Source organism: Vulpes vulpes, chromosome X, assembly GCF_048418805.1.
Source record: "Vulpes vulpes isolate BD-2025 chromosome X, VulVul3, whole genome shotgun sequence".
In the NCBI taxonomy this organism is placed as follows: domain Eukaryota; kingdom Metazoa; phylum Chordata; class Mammalia; order Carnivora; family Canidae; genus Vulpes; species Vulpes vulpes.
In genome coordinates, this window is record NC_132796.1 from 4112398 (window position 1) to 4138899 (window position 26502).

Genomic DNA, 26502 nt, shown 5'->3' on the forward strand with positions numbered 1-26502 from the left:
GTGTTAAGAAATCTAGGAAACCCTTGGCTTTGTGACCAGTGTATGTATGGCTAAAATCACAGCAAGCAAGGGAAGGCCCAGAACAGGGAGGCAATGGGTAGTTTGGCTGCCATGGTGGAAAACAGACAGAAGCCAAGTGGAAATCCTGCTGGGTGGGTCATCACGTGCATTCACAAGGAATTGTCACTAAAGATAAAACCACAGCCCTCTGGATAACATTTGAGTCATTCACCTCTAAGCAGCTTCAGATCTAAACCTTCCCCCCCATAACCTTTTCTTGCTTTTTAATGAACTAAAAAAAAAAAAAAAAAAAAAGCCATTAACCGTGGATGATGCCAGAGATACCAGCCCTTATCACTCTGCGTTTGACTTGTCTTTGATTAACCACGGTCCCTCACGGCTCTTTGCAGAGAGGCAGTCCATAAACGCATCCTGAACCAGGAAATCTCAACAGCTAAGATAAAACAGTACTAGGAATATTGTGATCCCTTCATCTGCAGTAAAAGCAACGAGCCTCCAGTGACATTGGCATTTGTAAGCTGGTGTCACAGAAACCAATTCTGATTCCCTCCAAGTCAATGGACGTGCAGAGTCCTAGAGCATGGAAGATGAAATTCATTGCAGCTGGAAGTGCAAATCTTTTATCTTGAGCTTTTCTTTGAAATGCTGAAACGTACATGACCGATGCCATCCTGACCTTCAGAAAGTCTCCTTCTTCCCCTGCACCCTCTCCTGCCAATGGAAGTAGAAAATTGTAATGCGAGGATACATTTCTCATTGAAATTCAGAAGCCAACTGATGCTTCTCCTGAATTCTCTTGCATTCCTACCCGTTTGGTTTTCACTTGGTGCCTTCATTAATTCTGCTGCATAGAATTACAAGGGAAGAACCTTCAAATCCAAAAGAAAATTTAGAAGAAAAGGCTCATAAAAATGGACCTTCTTTCTGCATCTATTGAATCTGAAATGTTTTCAGCTTAAATGCAACTTCATATCAACTCTAGGATTCTCGGTGGGTCCCCCAGGGGTCCTGTCCTATACACATCTCGGCCATTCCCTCTTCTGGCCATACCCTTTATCTTGCACATATCAAAAGTGCCTCTTTACAAATGTCCGTTATCCCATCCTAGACTGCTTTGTCCTATTTTTCCTACAGCCCCTCTCTTCCCCAAAGCTTACAATTATGCATCCACACAGAACCTTCCATCCATTGATCCTACTATTTTTAATGATTCCTCACGGCTTTCTTGAACCTCATTTTCCCTGTTTTATACCCTAATTTTGTGGTCAAACATAATAACATCCTTTATACGTACCCTTAATTCTCTCTCTCCTCCTCCTCCCCCTCCTCCTCCTCCTCCTCCTCCTTCTCACTTTCTTGAGCTCCTGTCAGAGGAGCCCACTATTCACCTACTCCATCTTTGAACATACCCCAGCTGGATGTGGCTAGCAAAAACGAATCCAGATCATGCTGGATGCTTCATCTAAATGGAGACTGGAAATCCCAAGGAAGTCTTCCATGCAGGCAGGTAAGCATGCTACATTTCTCCATACCTCTGTCATTTCCTGATCTCCTCAGTGAGTCTTTCTTACTGGCTCCTTAAATCTCCATCTCCATCCCCACCCACACTCTGAGTTCACAATATGGCTTCCCAGTCGGCCGAGGAAAGTGGAACACTTAGGAAGAGGCTGGGCATGGGTTCCCAGCAGTTCTCCCTGCCTCTGCTCCAGCAGAGTCCCCTCTGCCTCCTGCAGTAGCCCATTCTCCCTACACACCCCATTCCCCATGCTCATCAGCAAACAAATGGGCTTATCATTTGTCTCATCTTCAACAATAGGAGCAAACCCCTGCTTGAGCTTTCTCCCAACCTGGTGCTAAGACCACATTGTTCTGCGTTCCTAATCACACAATTCCTTGAAAGGATGGTCTACAATCGTGTTTGCAGCTTCTTTTCTACCATTTTGTCCTGGATGCTCCCCAGTCACTCCATCAGCATCACTACTCAAAACCGCCATGCTGTGAGGCCTTGGTTATTTCTCACACCCCTAGAAGGATTTTTTTTTTGTCCTCTCCCTCTTTTCCTCCTGGATTTCTGGATGGTCCTTCTGTGTCTGCTTTCTTGGTTCTTCCTGTCTCTCTTACCTCCTATCTCTCTTGGGAAGAATGCCCAGCACTCAATCCTTGTGCCTCCTCTCTCCCTCTCTCTACACTTATTCCTAAGCGACTCATTGAGGCTCATGGTTTTAAATACCACTTGCACAATGATGACTCCCAAATTTGAAAACCTTTCCCCTTAATTCCAGAAATATACGATCATCGCTGTATGACACCTTCACTTAGAGCTCTGATAGCTAAGTCAATGCACATCCAAAACCAAGATCTTGTTGTCACCCTCAAACCAGCCACTCCTACAGCCTTCTGCTAAGGTCCAAACTGTTCGGGTCTTATAATTGCCCAGCCACAAATGTGCCTGCTACCCTCAGGCCCCCACTTTCTCCTTCAGCCCTCATCTGGTCTGCTGAGAAATCCACCAAGAGACATCCAGAATCGCATGACTTCTCACCAATGTTCTGACATCGTCATCTCGCCCTTGGGTTGCTGCAAGCATCTCTTGTGTGGTCTCCCTGCTGCTTCCTCTGTGTCAACCGCCCCACCATCCCTTTGGTCTACTAAAGTGTTAGGACACAACGCCAACCATCTTGGCAAACACCTTCCACATCATCTGGCTCCGTATCTACTCAAGCCCAAAGTCTCTGGCCTTATTATGGTGCCTCTCCATGCCATGCACCATCTCATCCCTCAACACTTCCTGGATGTGTATTCTGCCACAGACACACTCTCTTTTGTATTTCAACTTCCTTTCTCTTTCTTTGGCCTCCAAACTCGCTCTACCTCCATAGAGCCTTTCCACCTGCTCCTGTTTCTTCCAGAGCTGCTCTCACCCCAGCAGCCTTGTGATTTATTCTTTCACTTCCTTTGGGCACCTGCAAATTCCCCATCTCAGGAATCCCTTCTAACATTTCAACGAGAGCCCTGATGCTTAATATTTATTTGTGCTCCCCGTTTATTTGTGCTCTTTGAAATGTCATCTCCATCCCACACACTGCTTTTTTTTAATGTATTTATCATCGTCCCTATGACCATCTCTCACATTAGTCTCACAGTGGCATAGATTTCTATCTGTTTTGTTGATGACTGCAATCCCCAAGCCAGGGAATTGTGTGACAATCGTTTGTTGAGTGAATGCTGAATACAAGTACAAAGAGTTGAAATAGTTGAGGGCAGCTGCAAAAGAGGAATAGCAATAGTCTCTGGAGTTCCCAGAGAACACTGTCTGAATTATTGGCTTTTTGGAGCTACTTGCATTTTTCTTCAAAAAAAAAAAAAAACACAAAAGTATCATGTCAATGTAAACTATAGCTATTAAATATGTTCAAACAGATCTGTTCTTCTCTGCAAGCATTTGGGCATTATAAGCATTTGCCCTGGGGACAGATTTGGTTATGTACTTCTCAGGTACCGGAATGTTCCAGGAAGGAGGAGCTGTGTGATACGTTGGCACTTGAGACCAACTGGTAAATAATATGATGCCCAAGTACAAACATGATGCACAACTTGTCTTGATAAAACAAAATGAGTAAACAAACAAAGGAAATTTAGATGGTCCTTCCCTCTAGGGGGAAAGGGGAAAGAGGAAAAACCCTCTTGTACCTTCTACTTTAATTTCCTTTATATTCTGCTTTAAAGGGACACATTTCTGCTTATGATTTCAATTAAAACATATTTTTTCATAAAAAGAAATCAACTCAGTCCTTGAGATGCAATATCTAAATAATGTGACACGCTTAGTTGAAAATATGCTGGTAACCGGCTGATTCACTTTTCTTATCTTTCTGAACTCCGGATTTTTTTTCTCTTTCTCTCCCATGTTGATCTGCCACAAGCCAAGTATTAAAGTTCTTCATTTGTGTCTCTCCTCTTCAAATCCTGTTTAAGCAACAGGTAATTGTGGCACCCCATTCAGTCGTGTGTCTGTGAACAGGTCGGGTGACAGGGTTTGATCTGTGAGCCGAAGATATCGGCGTCAGGGAGCAAGGACGCGGGAGCCAGATCAGTGGATTCCCACATACGGAAGTTTCTGGTTGGATCTGTCCTGGTACACCACGCTCTTTACCAAGATCATGTTATGTTTTATGACAAAGGAAATGCTCTTTGAAGAGCCTGGCTAGACGAATCCTTCAAAGAAACTCTGCACCTGTGTCTGTGTCTGCCTCTCAGCCTTCTGCTAACAGACAGTAGTGTGCTATGGAATTAGTGTCTAAAAATATCCCTGAATAAACACACAATAGAAAACACAAAGGAAGCAAGAATTATGGGCACAGTCAAATGAGAAAAGCAAAACTTAAATTACAGGTCTGAAAAGCGAGATCTTTTCTTGGAAGACACTGTTCTCCTTTAAAAAAAAAAATGATTCTAATTCCAAGAAAACGGAATGTAACACAAAGGCTTTGAAAGGGAACAAGGAGGCAGCTCAGCACTAATTCAGTTTAATTAATGCCATCCTGTTCTTTAGTCCACAAACAATTATTGCAAATGCAAGATATCTATATCTGCCCTTCCTTAAGTGCTCTCTATACTGTTACAAAACCCATTTTATCACCCATTTGTTGCTACCAAGAATGAGCTCTGAATTATTCCAACGGCATTTCTGTGCTTCGTATAGAATAACTTCATTTTACCATTGATCGAGGAGATAGGAAAGTCTGCTCGTTGGCTTGTCTTGTCTAGGGCAGGTTGAATAAAATCTCACCAACATCACTAAAATCGTTCTATTTCTTTTAGTAACTTGGTACCATACTGGGTTTGTTTCCCCGCCACCACCTCCCCACCACCACCCAACGGGCTTAGCAACAATCACTAACGGATATTAGGAAAATGATTCTTTGTAGTGCTTCTAACTCTGAAAGTCACTAAAAATTACTGTGGTCAGTGGGATGATAACAATTAGTGAGATCTCCCTTGTCTTTTTATGGGGTGTTTTAGTAAATGATATTGAGGACACTGGGAAGCAACTTCCTCTCCTTGAAGGAAAAAAATGGTCCCGTGTTCCTACTCAGATAAAGCTCCAATTGTGAGGGCTGACACTTGTAGCTGGGACCAAGGGCTTAGAACCCTAGAGGACCCCTGATCTATTTGAAATCAACTCTGTTCATCTCACTTTGTGGATATCTCTGGGCTGGAACCATCCTCTTCACTCTTTCCAACTTAAGTGCCAGGACTGTAACATGCAGAGATTCTTAGGATGTGTAATAATGACTTGAAAATTCTCTTTGTATCTCACATTTATTATTATTGTTTAATTCAAGTAAATTTGTCACTCCATCCCATACGAATATCGCAATATTGGGTGCATTATAAAATTAAAACTACAAATTACCAAAAACGGGCACATCCAAAAAGATGTGTTAAAAATGACTTCCCAGTCAATAAAATTGATACCTCCCCCAGAAATGCGCTATAAACTACTTGCCACTTCCCATATTTGACATCTCAAAGAACTGAACAATAGTTGTCCTAGAACTTTGTAAATTCTACATCACTCCTTCGTACCCTAGGGATATGTGCACCCCAGTTTGAAAAGCATGGTCCTAGAGAAACATTATCATTACATATTTATTCCTGACCACTGGGATCAATCATGTACTGCACAGACAATCAGGTACTGGAAGCCCATATATGACACAGGGATTACTTTGTACTAAGGTTGCCATACTTGGCAAATAAAACCACCACGGGATACTCAGTTAAATTTGAATGTCAGATAAACAACACATAATTTTTTTCGGTGTATGTTCCATATTTATGTGAAATTCAAATTTAAATGGGTGCCTTATATTTTATCTAGCAACTGTATTTTGTACTGGTGTACATAAAAAAAAAAATAATCACACTTGGCCAAACCACACGGGTCCTTTGGATCTTCCTGTCCTATGCCCTACACCAACCTTCCTTTCTATGATGTCACTATGTATCCTTTCATGATGGAGCTGCGTGGTCCAGAATGCTTGGCTACTGACCATTTCCTTCTACCCCAGGCCAATGTTAAAAAGGGAACTTTGCCGTTGTCTGGGGGTGTACAGAGGAGCTAGCAAAGGTGGTTCAAATGGCATGGAGTGATGAAAAGATACGTCAAGTCTGCCACAGAGCAACGACGACCACAGGACACCTGTGACTCTAAACGAGACAGAGGCAAGGACAGTGGGTCCACCTGACCAGGAGAAGTGGAAAGTGGGAGTTGGGGGGCTGTTCTCTCAAACTTTCCATTGGGACAAGGTCTCAGCTCTAGACTTTGCTTGGCCTTGTTTTTCACTGTCTTTTTTTTCTCCCGAAACTTCACTGCAACATTCAGCTCCAGTGCCGTCTTGTGACCTGAAGGATGCTCTAAACTCAATAGTAGGTCCTCAGACGGTCTGTGGTGCTAGTGCAGTGAGTCAAAGCCTGTGGATTGGTTCAGTGTCTCCTCCTGCCAAGTTTAGGTGTCCATGCGTGTTGATTCCAATGCCTGTGGAACGACTGCAATGACTCTGGGGTTTCTGACAGATGGTGCCGTCCAAAGGCACACGGATTGCCTAACAAGGACCAAGTTTCCAACGTTATTTATTTAGTTTCAGGTGTGTTGAGCTTGAAAACACACAAAGAGGCAGGTGCATAAACAGATCCAGAGCTCAGGAGATTATGTAACGAGTGTAAAGTTTAAGAGCACAGAGGGATGGGATTAAATCCTATCTCTGCTACACCCGAGATGTTGAACTTGGGCAAGTTCCTTAATCTTTATATGCCTTGGTTTTCTTATCTGTTGAAGGGGAATAAGAATATTAAGATCTACCTCCTAGGGATGTAATGAGGACTGGGTACATTGAGCGTCTGGTTAACGGTTCCATCCTGTTACTCTCCCACATGAATCATTAACAGGCGTTTCTCCACGAAAGTGTGGGATTGAGTAAGGTAGCTTGGGAGGACACTTGGCAGAGGTAGAGCAAGAGAGGGCTCAGGACAAAAGACCTGCTCACCTCTGACACATAACCATCTGGCAGAGGAGGATGAGCCCAGAAAAGGTTACAGGGAAGGTTAAGGAAGAATGAGAGAGGACAGAGATGTGCCATGGGGGAAATGGCCAAGAGGCCATGTTGGTAAGAAATCCCATAAAAACAAAGTTTAAAAAAAAAGGGGGGGGGGTATTGCAATCAATGATATGTAATTTTTGGAGTCCTCATGACAGCTGTTCGGGGCGTGGGGATGAAAGGGCCAGAAGCCAGGCCGAAATCGGCCCTGGAGGGAATGAGAGTTAGTACATGCAGATAGCAAGTGCGGACCACTATCTTGAGAAGCCTGCTCCTGAAAGGAGGAGAGAGAAAAACTGAGGACGTGCACGCTTGAGCTCGTGTTCTATTTAAAAGCAAAAATGTCTCACGCAAAGGGCATAATTAGGTAGATTTGTTATACGCCACAGGATGGAAGTGTATAGAGCCGATAAAGTAATGGCTTTTGCTATTTCTGTTTCTGTTCCTAATTGCTACTGAGCAAGTCACTGTAAATCAGAAAATTTAGGAGAGGCAGCTCTTCTGCGCGGGGACCTTGAGATGCAAAGAAGCTCTGCTGGAGGCAAAAGATTTCGTGGACCTGTGGTGCAGTGGACAGGACCCAGCCTGTACCCCGAGGACTCACCCCGAGATAAACAAGATAAATCATTCTCCTCTACAGTCCTCTCCTACCCTTCCTGGAGCCTCCGCTGTGGTGAGTAGGTTCAAAATCTCTCTTGCTGTATAAAAAAACATCTTTAATGTTTAAAATGCTAGCTTCACATACTCACCTCTTCTGCAGGTTCATGCCCCCAAAGCTTTTAAATTAGTAAAACTTAGCTCATCACTTACCTCTGTGAACACCTTATGCAAGCAGCCTCTTCTTTAATTAAATATACGTTTATAAATAAATGTATGTTTGTGCATGTGTTTACGGGCACGCCACACACAAGTACCTAAAACTTCCGGAACCGGGCCTGTCTTGGCGCCTCAGCGTGGCTCCTGCTTATTAACTCAGTTTTGTGGTCACAGCCTGGAGCCTTCCAGGCAGGCGGATGATTTCATACCGGACAGGTCAAGGCATGCTTACCTGGGCTCCCTCATCCCTTGCAATCCAGCGGCTGATGGATGATGGGCGGCACTTGCCAGGAGGGCCTCTCCTCCAAGGTTACACAGGGGAGGCATGTGCTTCTGCAGTTCCTGGTCTGTGCAGGTGGACATACACAGATTTTTTTTTTTCCCTTTTCTGCCACCTTCCTGAAAGTGTATATCTCCTCCGCCGTCCTTGGTAACCGCCGTGCTTTCATCCTTGCAGAGTCAAGCATTTGTTCCCAGGGAGGGATTAAAGCACAGATCAGACCTTATAAAGCGGAGCAAGCTACTGTTTCAGGTCAAAGGTCACACGAATTATGTCAATTTAAGAAGCACCTTCACAAAGCAACTTTTTCTTTCTTTCTTTCTTTTTTTTGCAAGACCAATCCTCGCCAAAACTAAGAAGAGCAAAGGGGAGCAGGAAACCTTTATGTAAATGTCACATTTTACTTTCAAATTCCTAAGCACAATTATCCATTATGTCCCAGAAAATTGGTAATAACTAAAAAAAAAAAAAAAAAAAAAAGCAGATAATGGGTAAGTACTGTGGCAGACCAATTATAATGTATGCTTAAAATTATCTTTTTTGCAAACTTGCTCTCAGCTTTTTGGTTCTTTTGATTTATGTGGACCGTGACTTTTTATCTCTAGGTTCCATCTCTCACTCTGAGAAATCTGGTGAAATCTTTTACACTTAGGGAAATGGAGGGAATCCAATTTCTTTTCTCCCAAGATGACACAGATTTTTTTTTTTCTAATTCATCATTAATTTATTATGCTGTTGAACTTTAAGAAAATTTCTATTTGCTTTTATAGGTCCAGATAGTGATATACAAATCATAGGTATTTCATATCACTAATGGGTGCATGGCAAAATATAATTTAAGAAAAAGGTTTTCAGTAACCTGTTCTGTACTTTGCACCTGGCAGTTATAAGTTGGGCAGGCTTTTAAAAATCCTTCAGCAGTTGGATACGACTAGAAATAGCAAGATAGAGCACTTATTTTGAGAAATCTTTTTTTTTTACCCTCCATAGACTCAAAACTATTAAAAAAATTATCTTCTTACAGTGTTATTATAAGTCAGTCCACTTAAAGTGTGGAAGTGAGAAAAAATGTGCCTCATTTGTATTTATTCTCTCTGGGTTGAACTTGATTTATCATGGATGTAGCTGCACATGATTTTATAGCTTTTCCTCCTTATGAAATGTTGAGGTGGCAAGATTTCCCAAAGGAGACTCCCCTCCCCACCCCGCCCAAGACTCATGGCTTCTTTGATGCTGCTTCTTCTCCCCCTTTAGTTGTGGAGTTTGTTCTGTTAGTCCTCAGGTCGACTCCTAGCGGTATTTAGGATGATTTGATAGCTACTTAGTTGTGTTCATGGGATGAGAGGAGCCTAGGGTCCTCCTACTTGGCCGCCATCTTCCTTCTGTTGCGGAGACAAGATACATTTTTATCCTTATTGACAGTCTTGCCAAAGCGTGGGGGGAAATGTGTGACTGTGAAAGGCTTCCTTAGAGGTGTCACAGAAGCCACAGCATTAAAGGAAATAACCTTATATTGTAATATCAATTTCCCGATACCTGGAGATACATTTATTGTTAGAACTTGGAGATCCTATTTCATGAACTCAAGGATTCTAGATAGCTGTTAGAGGAGCCACATGAAGATCTTTTCAAAACACAAAGATTTGCACACTGTTATCTCTACATTTGGGATCACTGACGTTGGACTGGCTCTTGCTTCTGTGTGGTTGTGTTCACTGCAATCAAGAGATAAAAGCCATTCTGGAATAATGCGACAACACCGAGCTGGAATCTTAGGCTCTAACCTTTAGCCTCTCCTTCCCTCTAAGATAAAAGGCCTTTTCAGCCCTTTCCAGGGCTCTGCTTGATTCATGGTTTATAGTGGTGATTGACACCTTATGGCCCATGGGTCAAATCTGGCCTTCTGGCTAGTTTTGTAAATAAAGTTTTATTGGCACTCAGCCTCACCCACTGGCTTACATATTGTCTGTGGCTGTTTTCATGCTACAAGGACAGAGTTATTATGGCAATTATGGGTGTTGGTGGGAATTAGCGGACCAAAGTGCCATATTTTTTTTTTTAAAGATTTTTTATTTATTTATCCATAGAGAGAGAGAGAGAGGCAGAGGCACAGGCAGAGGGAGAAGCAGGCTCCATGCAGGGAGCCTGACATGGGACTCGATCCAGGGTCCCCAGGATCAAACCCCAGGGCTGCAGGCGGCACTAAACCGCTGCACCACCGGGGCTGCCCCCAAAGTGCCATATTTACAATAACTGAATTACAGGCAAGATAGAAGAAATTGTTATTTATCAGCCAAAAGCTGAGGATAACCACAGGCTCTAGTTTACTAAAACCTTAAAATTGCAAATTCTCAATCTAGGACCCATCAGAGAATTATCTTGTGGGTAGTGGGGGTTGGACGAAGTGGTCTGCTAGTCCTGAGTGAGCAAACTTGAAGAAGTCTATCTGAAATGATCATTTTGTTAACTTTTTTTTCTCTAGTGTCTGACATTCAGTGTCATATCACAGAGGAATAATTTCCTTTTTGGTTGTGGGGAGCATTCTTCCAGAGAAAGCATTCCTCCCTCAATTCCCCCTTCCTCAAAGTTGGGGTGGCAAGAGGTCCCACTCTTTTGGATTCTCTCTCTCTCGCTTGGCTGCCCTGGTAAGGAAGCCTATTTGTCACTGTCACCAATGCCCAATCCACCCAAAGCTGTCTGTACCAGCCTCCAGTGAAGAAGCTGTTGACCTGACTGCTGTAGACTCTGAGGTCAATTCTCCTCTCCACAGAAGAAGGTCTTTCTTTCCCATTATTGGGAACTATCCAAGTCTAAGTGTGGGATTGAAGGGAAAAAAACAAAAAAACTATGCAAGTTGCTTTAGTCCCTACTCAAGATCTCCTCTGGGCTGAGCTACAAAGGTGGGATGCATGACTTTGGCGTGATCTGTTAGGGTTTGAGATGAAAGGTAATATAGAATATTCACGTTCCAGACACTGTGTTCTGTGCTTATATTTTTGGGGGGAAATTGAGGAGACAGTTTAGCTTCCTTGGATATGCAGGGGAGAAAAAAATTTTCCTCCTCCCTCTTAGGTTATAGTAATGAGGCCTGTGAATTAAATTGATAAAAGACAGATTAACAGTATAAAGGGTTTATTTGTGCATATGAAGCCCTTCATACAAAAGAGCCTAAAGACAGGCACCTGGGTGACCCAGTCAGTTAAGCATCTGACTTCAGTTCAGGTCATGATCCCCAGGTCCTGGGATCCAGTCCCATGTCAGGCTCCCGCCTGCTTCTCTGTCTGCCTCTGCTGATACCCCTGCTTGTATGTACTCTCTGCCAAATAATTTTTTTTAAAGTTTTGTTTTGTTTTTTTTAAAGAAGAACCTAAAGAAGGAGTTAGACTAAGGAGCTTACGTGCCATTTTAACAAAGCACCATGAACTGTATATAAGTGACAAGAAAAGGCAAAGGTGTTTGGGCTTCAAGGGGTAGTAAATTGTGGGAGGGTAAATGTTTGGGAGGAACTAATGAAAGATAAGGATTATTTTAGTAAGATTTGTATGGTGATCTCCTATGATAAGGGCTGTTTTCCTCCTGGTATAGGGGAGAGGAAGGGAAATACTTTCTTCATGAAGGCAAATGCATGCCCTGCTTTGGGGCAGATAGTGGGAGGGCACAGAGCTCTTTCTGCATTTCGTGCTTCTTAATTGCCTTCAACTCGAAATAACCTTAGGCCAGAGTGGCATATTTTGGGATGGCATATTCTTATCCCCACCCCCCAGATACCCAAAGGATGAATAGTGTTCCCTAAAAACTGATGTCTACTCAGAATCTCAGAATGTGACCTTATTGGGAAGAAAGGTCTTTGCAGATGAAATTAGTTTCATCGTCCTGAATTTAGGGTGGGCCCCAAATCCTTATAAGGAGAGAGGATATAGAGATGCACAGAGGGGAAGGCCATGGGGAGAGTGAGGCAGAGAAACGAGTGATGCTGAGCCAAGAATGGTGCCACTGGAAGCTAGAAGAGGCAAGTAAGAGTTATTTGTTAGGCTCTCCAGAGGGAACATATCCCTGCTGACACGTTGGCTTTTGGACTTTGGTTTCCTGACCTAAGAGAGAATACATTTCTGTCATGGTAAGCCACCAGTTTGTAGCACTGTGTCCTAGCAGCCAAAGAAAACTACAGCTGACCCATGAACAGCACACATTTAAACGGCACGGGTTACGTGTGTTGTTTTTTTCCCCAAAAAATAAGGTACAGTCCTATAAATCTATTTTCTCTTTCTTATGATTTTTTTTCTTCCTTATGCTCTTCTTGATCACATTTTCTTTTCTCTAGTTATTGTAGGAAGATAGTATATAATGCATATATACACTATGGGTTAATTGTTTATGTGGTCGGTAAGGCCTCTGGTCAATGGTAGGCTAAGCAGTTAAGTTTTTGGGGGAGTGAAAGTTATATGTGGATTTTCAACTGTGTGGGGGGTTGGCCCCCTGAACCCCCACATTGTTCAAGGCTTGACTGTAATACACATAAACACCTCATCCACACCTTCAGTAATTACGTGTTCACATTTATCTCTGTGTACCAAAAAGTCCCTACAAGGTGGCTTACTAGCTACTCTTATGTACTATTTATTGAATAATTTAACTCTTACCATATGCTGGGCGCTATGAGTGGCTTTTTACTGCACATACATTTAAAGGCTTTCATATATATATTTCAAAATTGTGCTACCACCTACACATCTCCAGAGTCTTAATCACTAGCACTTCTAAAATATTTAATAGAATAATAGAACATTTCTTCCTTTGCCAATTATCATTTCAGCAATTACTTTAATATCTAAAATATTTTAAAAGTTTCTTTCATCTCAGCAGAAAGTCTTTCTACCCAGGGAGCTGTGACTCAAAGATGTATTTCAGCCTTAGGCAAAACTGTTTCATTTATTATCCCAGATTTTTGTTATTTGGGTTTTCGTTGTTGTTGTTCGCAGACTTGGGATCGAATGAAAATTTTACGCCAAGACTTTATCCAGTGTAAGGAGCTGAGAAAGCAGGCAATATTCACCCTGAATATTGGGTATTCAGAGAGATGAGTGGGGAATAAAACCTTGGCACTCTGGAAAACCATGTTTTTATTAGTGCCAGAAATATTCAATGGGTACTTGTTATCTCCACTCACAAGATCTAGGACTCCAACGTAGGATGTTGGCACTTTACTAGTAAAGATAAACTGCCTTTCCACAGGAGTCTTAAGCTCTCTTAAATGGTACCACATTTTCAACACTTCACAAAGCATCAAACACACTGACACTTGAGGCAAACATGAATATTTTATTCTCCCTCAATAAAACAGTTAAACACATCCATTCTCTGCCATTCAAGGTTTTATGACCTAAGGCTATGGCTGCACAATTCAAAATGAACACAGGTGAGGAAAAGAAGAAGAAGAAGAAGAAAGGAGTCCAAAGCTAACGGTACTCTCCAGAAAGTTTTACTTCTCTCTGTTGATTATGTTGCTTTAACGGAGATGTGGAACCTACCACATCTTGGGCAAAGGGTGGCCACAGAGAATTCTGGATTTTGCTTCTCTAACTGGAGTGATCCTTTCACAGTGATTCTTTAGTGAGTCTTCTGAAACTCATCTCCATTGTTTTTTTTTTTTTACCACTATTGACTATGGCTCCATGCCAGTTCTGCTGGTGCTACCTTCTCACCTTTCTAGGCATGTGAAATTAGTAGCTCCCATCCACAGAATTGTCACTGCCTCTAGAATTCAGAAGAGATGGTGCATATAGTGCCCACTCAAAGCCGGACATGCTCCATCAAAAGAGGAAAGCAGATGGCAGTGCTTGCCTTTTGGATCTAGGTCAGAAAGGGGGCTTCTGTTCTTCACAGCAGAAATATGTCCCAGACACACAACTTCCCTGCCTGTATTCAGCTGGTCACCTCCTCTGAGCACACAAAGTGATGGATTGTGGAGGACTCCCAGCAATTCCCAAGAGCTGTTTGGGTGCTTCCAAGACTGAGATGCACACAGGTGTGCATAGGTGTCCAAGGGCTTCAATGTCCAGGGGCATGTAAATGTGATTACCATAGTGTAACCCCATCTGCGTGCAATGAAGAGAAGAATATCTAATATGTACATGTAGCAGAATATTTGGGATGATTCGACATCATTTGAAAAACATACTAGATGTGCTGATACTACATTGTATGTGCTTACTAAAAGGTCTGGTACAACATAGAGCCAAGAGGTCATTACCCCATAAAGAGGGAATTCAGAGGAAGAGCTTGCAAGAAAGCTGGAAATGAGGAGATAGGTTTTCCTTTTTTTTTTTTTTTTAACAATTTTTTAAAAAAATTTTTTTAAATTATTTATTTATGATAGTCATACAGAGAGAGAGAGAGAGGCAGAGACACAGGCAGAGGGAGAAGCAGGCTCCATACACCGGGAGCCCGACGTGGGACTCGATCCCGGGTCTCCAGGATCGCGCCCTGGGCCAAAGGCAGGCGCCAAACCGCTGCGCCACCCAGGGATCCCCAGGAGATAGGTTTTCCAATTTACATTTACACTTCTGTACTTTTCCCATTTTGGGGGGTCTTTATAAACAAATATTTTAGCATTTTTTCTTTATGGGCTTTAAAATGGAATGCATCTGTATTTTACCTGTTTTCAAACTATTAAAACTAGGAAACATTAATTAAAAAGTTGGGAGGGGAGATGTAAGGAGGAAATCTGAATGGTCAGAAGAACGCAAGAAGACTATATTAACAAAGATGAAAATTAAAAAAAAATAAAATCTGTGAAGATACACTGACAATATGTTAAGTGCCCAATAATGCCAGATAGATGAGACAAAGGGTGTAATATTGACAAAGTCATGTCTGGCCAATAACAATGATATCAAAGAACACTATGAATTTGTACAGAAAGATGTGAACAAATATATATAAATATATATATATATATATATTTTAATTCACAAAGACATTTTATTTAAGGATCCTGTGTTGTGGAAGGATATTCTCCAGGTCTTGCTATAATGAAGGCAATATGGAAGGTTGTGCTATAAAATGTAAACATCAGTCATTCCAGTGGTAGGATCATTGTAGAACATCATCGCATTCTTTATGCTTATAGACACTTCCTAGGTTTAGAATGAACATGCACTAATCTGATATTTGGCAAAGAGGACATATATTAAGAGGTGCATGTAGAATCTTGGCCCAAAGTCAACAAAAACAGATGGCACATTTAAGAGTAGAGTGGCTACAGATGGGGACTGACATGAACATGTATTGTTATCATATCTTATCACTGAGGCTATCAATTCAAGCAGTAACCACATAAAATGGACTTTAAAAAATATTAGGTCATTTAAACAGAATGAATATTGTGGGCCATATCATTCTTAATTTGACCATGGTTGAAGTTACAGAGCAATGCTGAGATGCAGACAATTCTATTTGTCCTTTACACACATTGAGCCTCTTCCCACAACATTCACCTCCGGGCTTTCCAACAATACTAACTTTTTTTTTTTTTTTTAACCCACTAACTTTCACATCCAGCCTTTTGAAAGGAAAAAGAACAGGAGGAAAATTGAGTGTCAAACACGATTTGTAGCCTCCCATACCTCCATGACTGGAGACTGCAGATAAAACAAATGGAGAGGTGCCCGACAGAGCAAAGCCCTTTCTCCTAGCACACAAATGGACTATTTTTATATTCAGGAGAGAACTCACCTAAAAAAAAAAAAAAAAAAAAAAAAAAAGATCCTTTGGTTCTGACAGATATTTGCAGGTTTTAGAAAAGGGGAGGAAAGGATCGCCTTTCTCAATCACTGTTTGAATAAAGGTCCTTATGTTAAACTGACATCTTGGTCTTAAGATGAAACTCTTCTGAGGCTCTTAGAATATAAAGAAAGTAGGGGTCAGAAATCTGCTTTTTCAACTCCAGGGTCAGGCTCTCAAGTACCAACTCTGGTCTCCTTTGCTTCCTTCTCCCTTCACTGGTGGGGGCAGCTGAGCTTTCACATTTCATACGGTGGAGCAGAGCTTCTCAAACATTAATGTGCACACAAATCCACTAGGGGTCTTGTTAAAATTATAGATTCTGATTCCACAGATCTTGGTGGGGAAGGGACCTGAGATTCTACATTTCCTACAAGCTCTCAGGTGAACCAATGCTGCCTGAACCATGCCTGAATTTGAAGGCTTACAGTGCTGAGGGAAAGAATAATATTTTCACACCCATGAGAATTCTCCATACTTTGCACATCATATGGCCAACTTGCGCAATGTTTCTGGGTATACTCATTTTTTCATCCCAGATTGTAGATTGTGTAATGACAACAGAATGAAATGTCCCTGAAGTGAAGCAAACAGTAAAGAAAGAGATGTTCCAGGGTGTTAGAATCTAGTAGGTCTGGAACCTGATGGTACAAAAATTGAACAAACTAAGTGGCATCATGCCCTGCTAGAAGGCAAGACAAAAATCACAATTTAAGAACATAGGCACACTAGTCAATTTTGTGGTAGTGATGGAGGCAGGTAAAATGGGTGTTTCCTAGGTCAACCCTCTTCACTGCATAGAAGTCAAGAGCTGTGTCACGTGAAGTCAACCCATGATGCCATGATATAATAGGAAGGTATAAACCAAGGACCATTCATTCTAGATAACTGCACTTTATCAACAACCCAGAATGTACCCCCATTACCAACCCACAATACAAATGGCATTTAGAAATTTGTCTCCCTCACCAATCTCCATGGGAAATCCAGCCACCTAAAGAATTTTTTTGAATTTACTTTGTAGACTTTTATTAAAGATATCATAAGTGAGACAAAGGAGGACCGACTTCACACATTTCACAGCTTTTTATCCTCCAGATCTTTGTCACCTTGTATGCCTGTTAAAGATTTCCATCTCCTGTTCTCCTCTCTTGTCTCTTTCTTCCTTTGATGATCTTCATCCCCCTCAATGAAGCCAGGCCACATGGCATTAAAACCGTATGCCCTATCAAACTCCATGCTCCACAAAACCAAAGAGTGCTGCTCCCCTTTAAGTGGCTATTTAGAAATCATTTAGTTTCTCTTAGACACTGATGTGACAGTTCTGTGTCAACTTAACTAGTCTAAGGGATGCCCAGATAGCTGATAAAATGTTGCTTCTTGGTGTGTCTTTGAGGATGTTTCTGCAGGAAATGAGCATTTGAATCAGTATCCTGAGTAAAGAAGATCCACATTCAGCAATGTGTGTGGGCCTCATCCAATCACTGGGGGTTTGAATGGAACGAAAAGGCAGAGGAAGGGCAAATTCTCTTTCTTGTTGACCTGCCATGTCCATCTTCTCCTGCCTTCAGATACTGGAGCTCTTGATTAGAGTGTTTTACTTGGCAGTAAATTGCTTTGTACAGCCTACAGCAAATCAGGAGTAATTTTTCTTTACTTAACACTTTTTATCTTGTTTTTTATTTTGGAAATATTTTGGATTTACAGAAAAGTTGTAAAGATAGCATGGAGATTTCTCACACACTCTACCTAGCTTCTCCTAATGTTAACATATTACATGACCATGGCCTGCTTGCCCAAACTATGCAGCCAACTTGGGACACTACTATTAACTATATTTATAGACTTTATGAGGATTTCTCCAGTTTTTCCAATAATGAGATTTCTCTGTTCCAGGATCCCATCCAGGATACTACACTGCATTTAGCTATTATGCCTCCTAGTCTCCTCTGCACCATGACAATTTCTGAGAATTTCCATTCTTTTTATGACCTTGATGGTTAGAGATTTTTTTAGAATATCCTTCAACTTGGGTTTGTCTGATGCTTTCTAATGATTAAACTGCAGATACGTGTTCTGGGGAAGAAGTCCTTAGAGCTGAGCTGCCCCTCTCATCATGTCCTATCAGAAGTCCATGATTTCCATATGACTCATCACTAATGATGTTAACCAGGGTCACCTGGTAAAGACAGCATCTGTTGAGTTTCTCTACTGTTAATCATTTCTTGTGTTGTGTGACCAGGGGATTTTTTTTTTTTTTTAAGTATCAATTTCCAGAATATCTAAAGATTTATTTATTTATTTATTTATTTATTTATTTATTTATTTATTGAGTTCCTTTTCTCTGTTTTCAATTTATTTCTAATTCAATTTCATCTTTGTTGTTTTCTTCCAGAAGAAAAAAAAATCTTACATACCATATCTCTCATAGAACTCTCCTGCTTAAACCTGCAGGCTATTCTTGGTTGGGATAAAAGGAAACCCATATTTTGAGCATCTCCAAGGTGTGAGGGAAAGTAATAAATATTTTATATACATTTCCTACTTACATTTCACAAGAGTTCTCTAAATTAAATATTAACAGACTGTTTTTTCAAATGAAGAAGCTAATTTTCCCAAGGCCATAGTTAAAGGCAGTAAGTAATAAAACAGGTATAAGAGAACCCAGATTCTTTACCCAGAGGTTCAAGATCACCCACAAACTTTTCAAATTTGACTTTGTCACTCTACTACATGGGTCCAATCCCACCCATCCCCCAACAAAGAAAGGTCTATGCCCTGTACCATAAGCATTCCCTAAACATCAGTGCCTGGAACGTTCACTCCTACAGCCGACTCTCCAAATGACTTTGCCAAATATCATTCATCCTCCAAGCTAAAGCCCACCTCCTCCAGGAAGCTCCCACTGACTATGATGCCCACAATGACATCTTCTCTGTTGTACTGAGTGTGCTGTTCCTATCATTCACTAGCACCACATGGCGGTCTTTACTCCCCTTCATCCAGCCTGTTAAACAGAGCTACCCATCCATGCACCATGCCATGGAGAGGAAATAAGTTCCAGCCCTGAATAACAGTCCTTATGCTAGGAAACCCCCAGGAATGGTCTCTGGCTTCTTGGCTGGACCCATGCATTATAACCTGCTCACCACATCTTACCTCCTGACTTTGACCCCATCCTGTGGCCTCCTATTCCATTTGACTACATGCCCATGCAGAAGTTAGCCAACCACCAAGGCAGAGGGAGCAGTCCTCAACATGGTTATCACTTCTGATGCTAATAGCAAGCTCTGGGAGGTTTCCCCAGACCACCCTCAGGTTCAGTAATTCTATAGAAGGACTCACAGATAGCACAGAAAGTTGTTTTCCTCACAGTTATGGTTTACCACAGTGAAAGGGTATACATGGACATCAGCAAAGGGAGAAGGCAGGTAGAGATGCAAAGGGAAAACTGCAAATGCAGAGCTTCCAGGTATCCTCTCCCTGAAGACACATGGGCAGTATTACATTCCCAGCACTGATGTGTGACTACACACAGGGGTATCGCCAAGTAGGAATGCTTGCCTGAGACTTGGTGTCCAGAGTTTTTATGGGGGCTCCATCAAGTAAAATCAATAGGCTAACCATGTGGCTGACCTTAGTCTCCAGCCACTCAGGAAGACAAGCTGATACTGTATACCCCAAAGCCTCTACCCTCTGTCATTCCATTAGGTTTTCTAGCATGGCCAGCACCCCTATCCTAAATCACAATGTTACACAACCAAGTGACCCAGGGCCCCAGGGGAAAAAAAAGATACCCTTCTCAGGCAGGACATTCCAAGGGCTCAGGAGTCACTTCCAGAAGCTAATGGGCAAAGACCAGATCACTTTTTTTGAATAAGATTAAATTCTAGACTACACAGCTGGGTATCTCTTACTGTCTTGGAGATCTTCATCCTCTTTTTTGACACTTAGCTCTGTGTATATTTCTTTTTTAAAAAAAGATTTTATTTATTTATTCATGAGAGACACAGAGAGAGAGAGAGAGAGAGAGAGGCAGAGACACAGGCAGAAGGAGAAGCAGGCTCCATGCAGGGAGCTCGATGTGGGACTCGATCCCAGGTCTCCAGGATCGCGCCCTGGCCTGAAGGCGGCGCTAAACCGCTGAGCCACCAGGGCTGCCCTCTGTGTATATTTCTTACCACCAGAACACGTGTGTATATAGACATTCAGACATTTACAATGGTGGTAGGATCACAGCTGACTTTTTTGTTTCTCATTAATACTTTTCTACTATGGCCATATATCCTACAAAAATGATGGGAAAACAGATTTTAATGAGGCTTTTTTTTTTTTTTTACATGTTGCCTCTCCAGCTTTGTGACCTATGAACTACAAGATTTGTCCACTCAGTAAGTCATTGATATAAAATAATATTTGGAGGATTATACGCTCTTTTCTCTACTCTGAATTATGTGAAAAATCACTAAAAAGGATATGTTAAGAATAATGGAAACTCCCCTTGCTAATTAGAAGTAGGTATGTTTTAAAGTATAATAACCTAAGCACACACCTAACCAGCATCGGCATACACAAGGGATATGTAGATGTAAACACAACTATATGTAGATGTTGATATGGGGAAGTGTGTGGATTGTGTCATTCAGGAATATGTAAGATGCTTCAGCCAGTATGATCATGGGAATACACTCTTACTTGTCTTTTGCAAATCTCCTCTGCCCAATCAATGGTGCTATTTCTCGCTATACCATGCACTGTCAATGGAGACAACAGAACCCCTAAGGGACAAAGATCGAATCTTAGGGAAGCAAGAAATCTTAGTGTTCCTATGTATAAAGCACAAATATTCAAGCAGTACATAAATAGATGTACAGTGCAACTATGGTGTTAAACTTTCATGGCAGGGAAATCATACAATTAGAAAAGAAAATCCCCCCCCTTCAAAAAAACAAAAGCAATTCCTCTGTGAAGCCTTATCTTTCTCAACCTTAACTGTGAACTCCTTACTTTGATACTAGCATTTCTCGAATTTACTTCAGCCATAACCACAATATCGAGCGGAGGTTATGGTGTCTCCCCTTCACGTGTGAAGCTCACTGAAGCTCCCTTGTCATTATCTTTATATTTGCAAGAAACCAGCACTGTCTCTAGCACATGGGAAGTGCTAAGTAATCATTTCATGAATAAACAAACCAGCTAAGAACCAAGACTTAACCATCAAAATAACTCACAAGTATTGAACATTGACAAGGGGCCAAGAATGATTCTGTGAATCTCCTAAATCTTCACAGCAACCCTATGAAGGAGACACTGTGATTCCTATTCTCATTTTATAAATGAGAAAAGTGACACACAGGATTTACACCAAGTTTCCAAGTCAATTCAGTTAGTGAGTGGAAGACGCAAGGACAGATGCAGGAGCCTAAACATTGCTCCACTTCTCTGTATCAACACATCATCATTATTCCTGAGAGCAATCCAGCACTTGGAAGAAGTATTCTTTATGCTAAGAAAGAATAAACATACCCTTCATAAATAATACAAAAACAAGCAACAAGCTTCTACAGAGTGGAAAGCTACTGCCAAGGAGCCTGGAGTATGCTGGCAATTAATAAAACATTTTTAAATGTACTCTAATTCGAATACAATAAGGAAAATCAATTAATGATTCTGAAAGAGAGGGCAAGTAGAAACAATTATTATAATTTCACACGTATTGAGAACCCATAACACTCCCACTGTCGAGCTCACAATATCCATTCCGTATCCTATGAGGTGTAGTTTTAACCACTGGTAGAAATGTCAGATTACATTTTGTTGGACCAGTGTTTTGATTTGGTAGGGTGTCACTCTGAGAGATCTTTTTTTAAATCAAATAAAATAACACACATGTTCTCACTAATTCCATATAATGTGCTTGATGACAATGCCATACACCCCTATGTATGATTCAACCAGAGCATTCACACACAATAAATTCCAGGCATGCACAACAGACGGTATTAATGTCTCATAAGTGTGTCTAGTTTTCAATAAAATCTCTGCTATAAAATAGAAGACAATTCCAGAAGGTCCTGTGTTTAGATTAGATTCTATTATTTCTGACACATGATCTCTTCTTCGACATAACATAGTCACTTTGGAAAATTCTTATTTTGTTAAATGTGTCCCTGAGCAAATGTCTAAATAATTACAGCCCCTCAAAACTGAAAACTTTAATGCCATGAAATTCAACTAGTGGGAAAATTTCTTTCAATCGTTCCATGTCTGTTGCAAAGGACTGTTTTGGTTTTAGATTTAATGTTTCTCAGTTTTGTACAAAGCCAATATTCAGAGTTTTGAAAATCAGCTTTATATGGTGATCATTGGTCTCCTTCCACATTTTCTAAAAACTACAAGTCTAATCCCACTCTTGTGAATAAATCTAGAGCTTCAGCTATGACCAATAAACCATGATTTCTCACATCAATGGGAATTCTAACAATAGATGTCTGCGCTACAATTTATAGCTCCAGAGCTTTTTACATGTGTGGTTTAATTTATTCTCACAAGAACAGAAGATATTGGCACTGCTATCATCTCTGTCAGATGAGATTCTGGGGAGAAATATCACTTACCAGAGGTAGCGCTTCAGAGGAGAGCTTGTGCTGCGGTACGGTGGAAGCCTCTGGTCCACACGGTCATTCAGGGATCCAAGCTGTCCCGCTTCTACCATCTTCAGCCCTCCTTTCGCAGCATCCCTCTGGGCATCAGCGCTGCAGTCAGCTGGAAAGAAGTGCAGGGGTGGGGGGGTGGGAGGAGGGATATCCTGTGACAGAGTTCCATAGTTATGCCTAGCACATTCACTTCTGCTTACTTCTGGGAGGACCTGGGCACCTGGGCGCACCTAACGATGAGAAAGACTGGAAATGGGCATGCCTGGGCATATGGAAGAGGGGGTGAGCAAATGGTCTCTCCCACAGCTAAGGAAGAGCCCAAATGGGACTGAGCCAAGTTCTTCTGACCCAAATCCTGTGTCTTCTCTCTATCCATCACTTCCTGAATGCATGGACTTAACGTATCATGGGATCAAATGGACTGCTTCTTTGTTGCAAACATTTTTTGCCAGGGGATACAGCCATCACTGTATCCAGGCCAACCCCCTACCCTCCAACATTTTCCTCTAGGAGGAAATGGGCTTTTTTAATCTCTTGAGAAAACGATTGCGCTAAGACATCCAGTGCAAGCCTAAGTTATGGGACATGCAGATAGCATGAGCCATGTCAAGAGTATAAGGTCTGGGGTAGGTGTGGCTTATTTACTTCCGCCCAGGGTTTGCAGCACCAGAATCCTGGATTCTGCAGGTGCTTGCAAGTAGGTACCTACTGGGACCCACTCTCTAAGAGTGGGCAGCCTCTGTGGGTCATGAGAGTGTCATAGAAATAAAAGCATCTATCCAAGAGAAATAAAAACATTTGTCCCCGCAAAAACTCCTATACGAATGTTTACAAGAGCATTCTTCATAATAGCTAATATGTGGAGAAACCCCAAACATCCACCAAGTGATGAATGGATTAGCAAAATATGTTCCATCCATATAACGGAACATTATTTGGCCATAAAAAACGACATTCTGACACATGCTACAGTGTGAGGAACCTCAGAGATATTATGCACAGTGAAAGAAGCCGGACACAAGAGGCCACGTATTGTAGATTGCATTTACGTGAAATGTCCAGAGAAGCCAAATCTATAGGAACAAAGAGAGACCAGTGGCTTCCAGGAGCTGGCAGGCGGAGGAATGGAGAATGACTGCTGATGTGTATGGGGGTTTCTTTTAAGGGGAATAAAAATATTCTAAAATTGTGGTAACGGATGCACAACCCTGTGAATCTACTAAAAAACACGGAGTTGTAGAATGAGGTGTGTGAATTGAACGGCATGTGAATTCCAGCTTAATGAAGCTGTTGTACAGAAATGAAGCCCTTTCTAAGGCGCATGCAGTGAGCTTGTTCCAAAGGGTCAAGGAAGAGGCCTCCTCCAGCGCTGCTTCCAAGAGACTGCAGCGCCCCTGAGGATTTCCTCAGCAACACGGCCAAGACCAGTCGTAGCAACATAACCGCGGCACTGGGGACATCCCATGAAATGGGAATCCTCAAGACATTCCCTCTGCACATGCCGAGCTTGCTTCTTTCTATGCTGAGTGCATGGAGCCTGAGCAGCCAGGGCACGGACCATTAGTACTGATGTTCCCATCAAGATTCATCCGAAGGACCGACCCAGGACAATGGTGAACTCTACCTGAACCTTGGGATCCTGCAAAAGGGGGAAGGCTAAGCAGTTACCCCACTGCCTCTGTTCTGGAAAGCTGCAGACTGCAAAGAACCACTCTTCCTCACGTGGGTTAGATAAGGCTCATGGAGGCCCGCTGGTTTACCTAGGAGAGGTCAGACACCGCCCTCCGCCCTCCAGATTCCCATTCTTGGCCTTGTGAACAATACACTGGACAGCTCATCCCCACTGATCCACGGGAACAAAATGCCTGTTGACCAAACTTTGCCTCAGCTGTTCTCCTTCGCTCAAAGGCCCTGGAGTTTTTTACTGAGCTAGTTTTTGTTTGGCAGCCTCAGCCTGAGCAAGGACAGCCCCTCCATACAGAACAGGCTGGCTCAGGGGAAAACAAGCGCTGGTTTACCATTGGGTTATGCCAACTTTCATCCCACTTCCCCATGCCTGGTTCCTTCTAGACTTATAGGTCATGACTGTCAGGATTGGTCCTCTCCATAAAAAGACAATCCTCTTTTGCCTAACTGTTCTTGCTGACCTTATAGACAGAGCATCCTCCCAAACTCCAGAGATCCCATGCCCCTAGTAGCTTTCCCCCCTTGCAGAAATCTTTCGGAATACAACTCTCCTAAGTCTGGATTTGGTTTCTGTTGGTATTTGTTTTGTGTTTTGACACCCAAACCCACACGAGGCCCTCAGGATTAAACTGACAAGTGGATCCTCCCAGCACCATCATTAGTTCCTACCCTGGGCTACTTTCCTCAGTGCTGATGGAATGGACTCATCAATACGTCTCCTTGCTTCATCCGTGGAGCTCCTCCATCCTCTGTTTTCTTGTAACAAGTTGAATTACTGCTGATAATCAGATTCTCAAGACACAGCAATCCATGCAGGAGATGTTTGATTTGGAACTCTTGGAAGAAGGTAAAAGGACTTTTTTGATGATGCAACTGACGGCTTACTCTGATGAGAACTGTGACTTACCGCAACACAGTGGGTTACAAAGGATACACCTCATGTTCCCACATGCCTGCTGGGCAATGCTCGTGTATAGGGGGCCATGGCCCATCGAGGCTGGTAGGGATCTTCTCTTGGTACTTTCTTCTCTCTCCCCAGCTAATGTGTGTGCAGAACTCTTCCTTTTTATGGAGTTAGTTTCTAATTGGCATTTTCTTGAAATCCTGAGTGTTTATTAACACATTTCTAGCCTGGTATTCCCACTACACAGGGACAAGGAGGATGGCCATAAGTTCTTTGTACTATGTGCACTAATGTTCCTCCAGGGTAGTCATTTGAGTTCTTGGTTTTAATCCCTTCCTGTCCTATATTCTGTGGACTGTTCTAAGAAAAAACAGGGTTGACAACCATCACTTCAGTCTCCTGAAAATTTGACTCTATGGGAAGGAGGAACTGAATGTTTGGAGACTCTTTGCCAGGTTCTTCATCTGCCCCATTTTCCTACAAAAAAACCACAACTGTTCTAACCGCACAGAAGTAAGTGGTTGATATTAGCGTGCCTATTCTGGTACTTTATCAAGAAGTGTATTCTAGGAAGTGAATGGTGGACCTACATCTAGATTATAGGCACTTTCTGGGCTTTATTTACAAACAGAGTGTTTTAGACAAAGTCTTTTGCATAATACAAACAGCAAGTGATTATTCTCAAATGACCATAATACTCCTAGTCAAAAGCTCTTTCAATTGAAATGACATTAGCATACATCTTATTTTCTGGAAAATATACTGGAAACTGCAGGAAGAAGGCCCATTCTCTGTGCATTTGGGAGAACTAAACTATTGAATAAAGAGGAAAACCAAGTCATTACTGAAAGGCCTGATTCTCTACTTTGAGGAAGTTCAATAACTCAGTCCAAGAAGTGGGTCTTGGGCTCCTTTGTGTTTGGAATGAGGCACTGATCAGGCAGGCAGGGATAAAACATTGAATAACATATGGTCCCTTCTCCCGAGACATTTATAATCTAGTCTTATGAATATTTCAGTCAAGAATCTCCAATTGTTATGCGAAAGGATGACACATTTTTAAGCTTGGGTTTATTTGTTTTTCCCCCGTCCTCATACCATCCAAATTTAGTGCCTTCACCAACAAAATGATGATGTCCACTTGAACCCAGACAATAGTCCAAAGAACCAAAAGCTAAATAACTTTGTCCTCTGTGTGATATCTGCTTGATTATTTTAAAAAACAGAAGTCGATGGCTATTTTTGCACTAAATAGTC

At 41.9% G+C, this 26502-nt stretch overlaps 1 long non-coding RNA gene across 1 annotated transcript in view; it reads right to left on the bottom strand.

The window, feature by feature from the left end:
- The window catches only part of LOC112932362 (uncharacterized), a 444049-nt gene that overhangs the window by 400450 nt on the left and 17097 nt on the right, over positions 1–26502 (bottom strand). Inside the window, exon 3 of the long non-coding RNA XR_011998172.1 lies at positions 22617–22764. This is a non-coding gene — a long non-coding RNA (uncharacterized lncRNA). The remainder of the gene's footprint in view (positions 1–22616; positions 22765–26502) is intronic.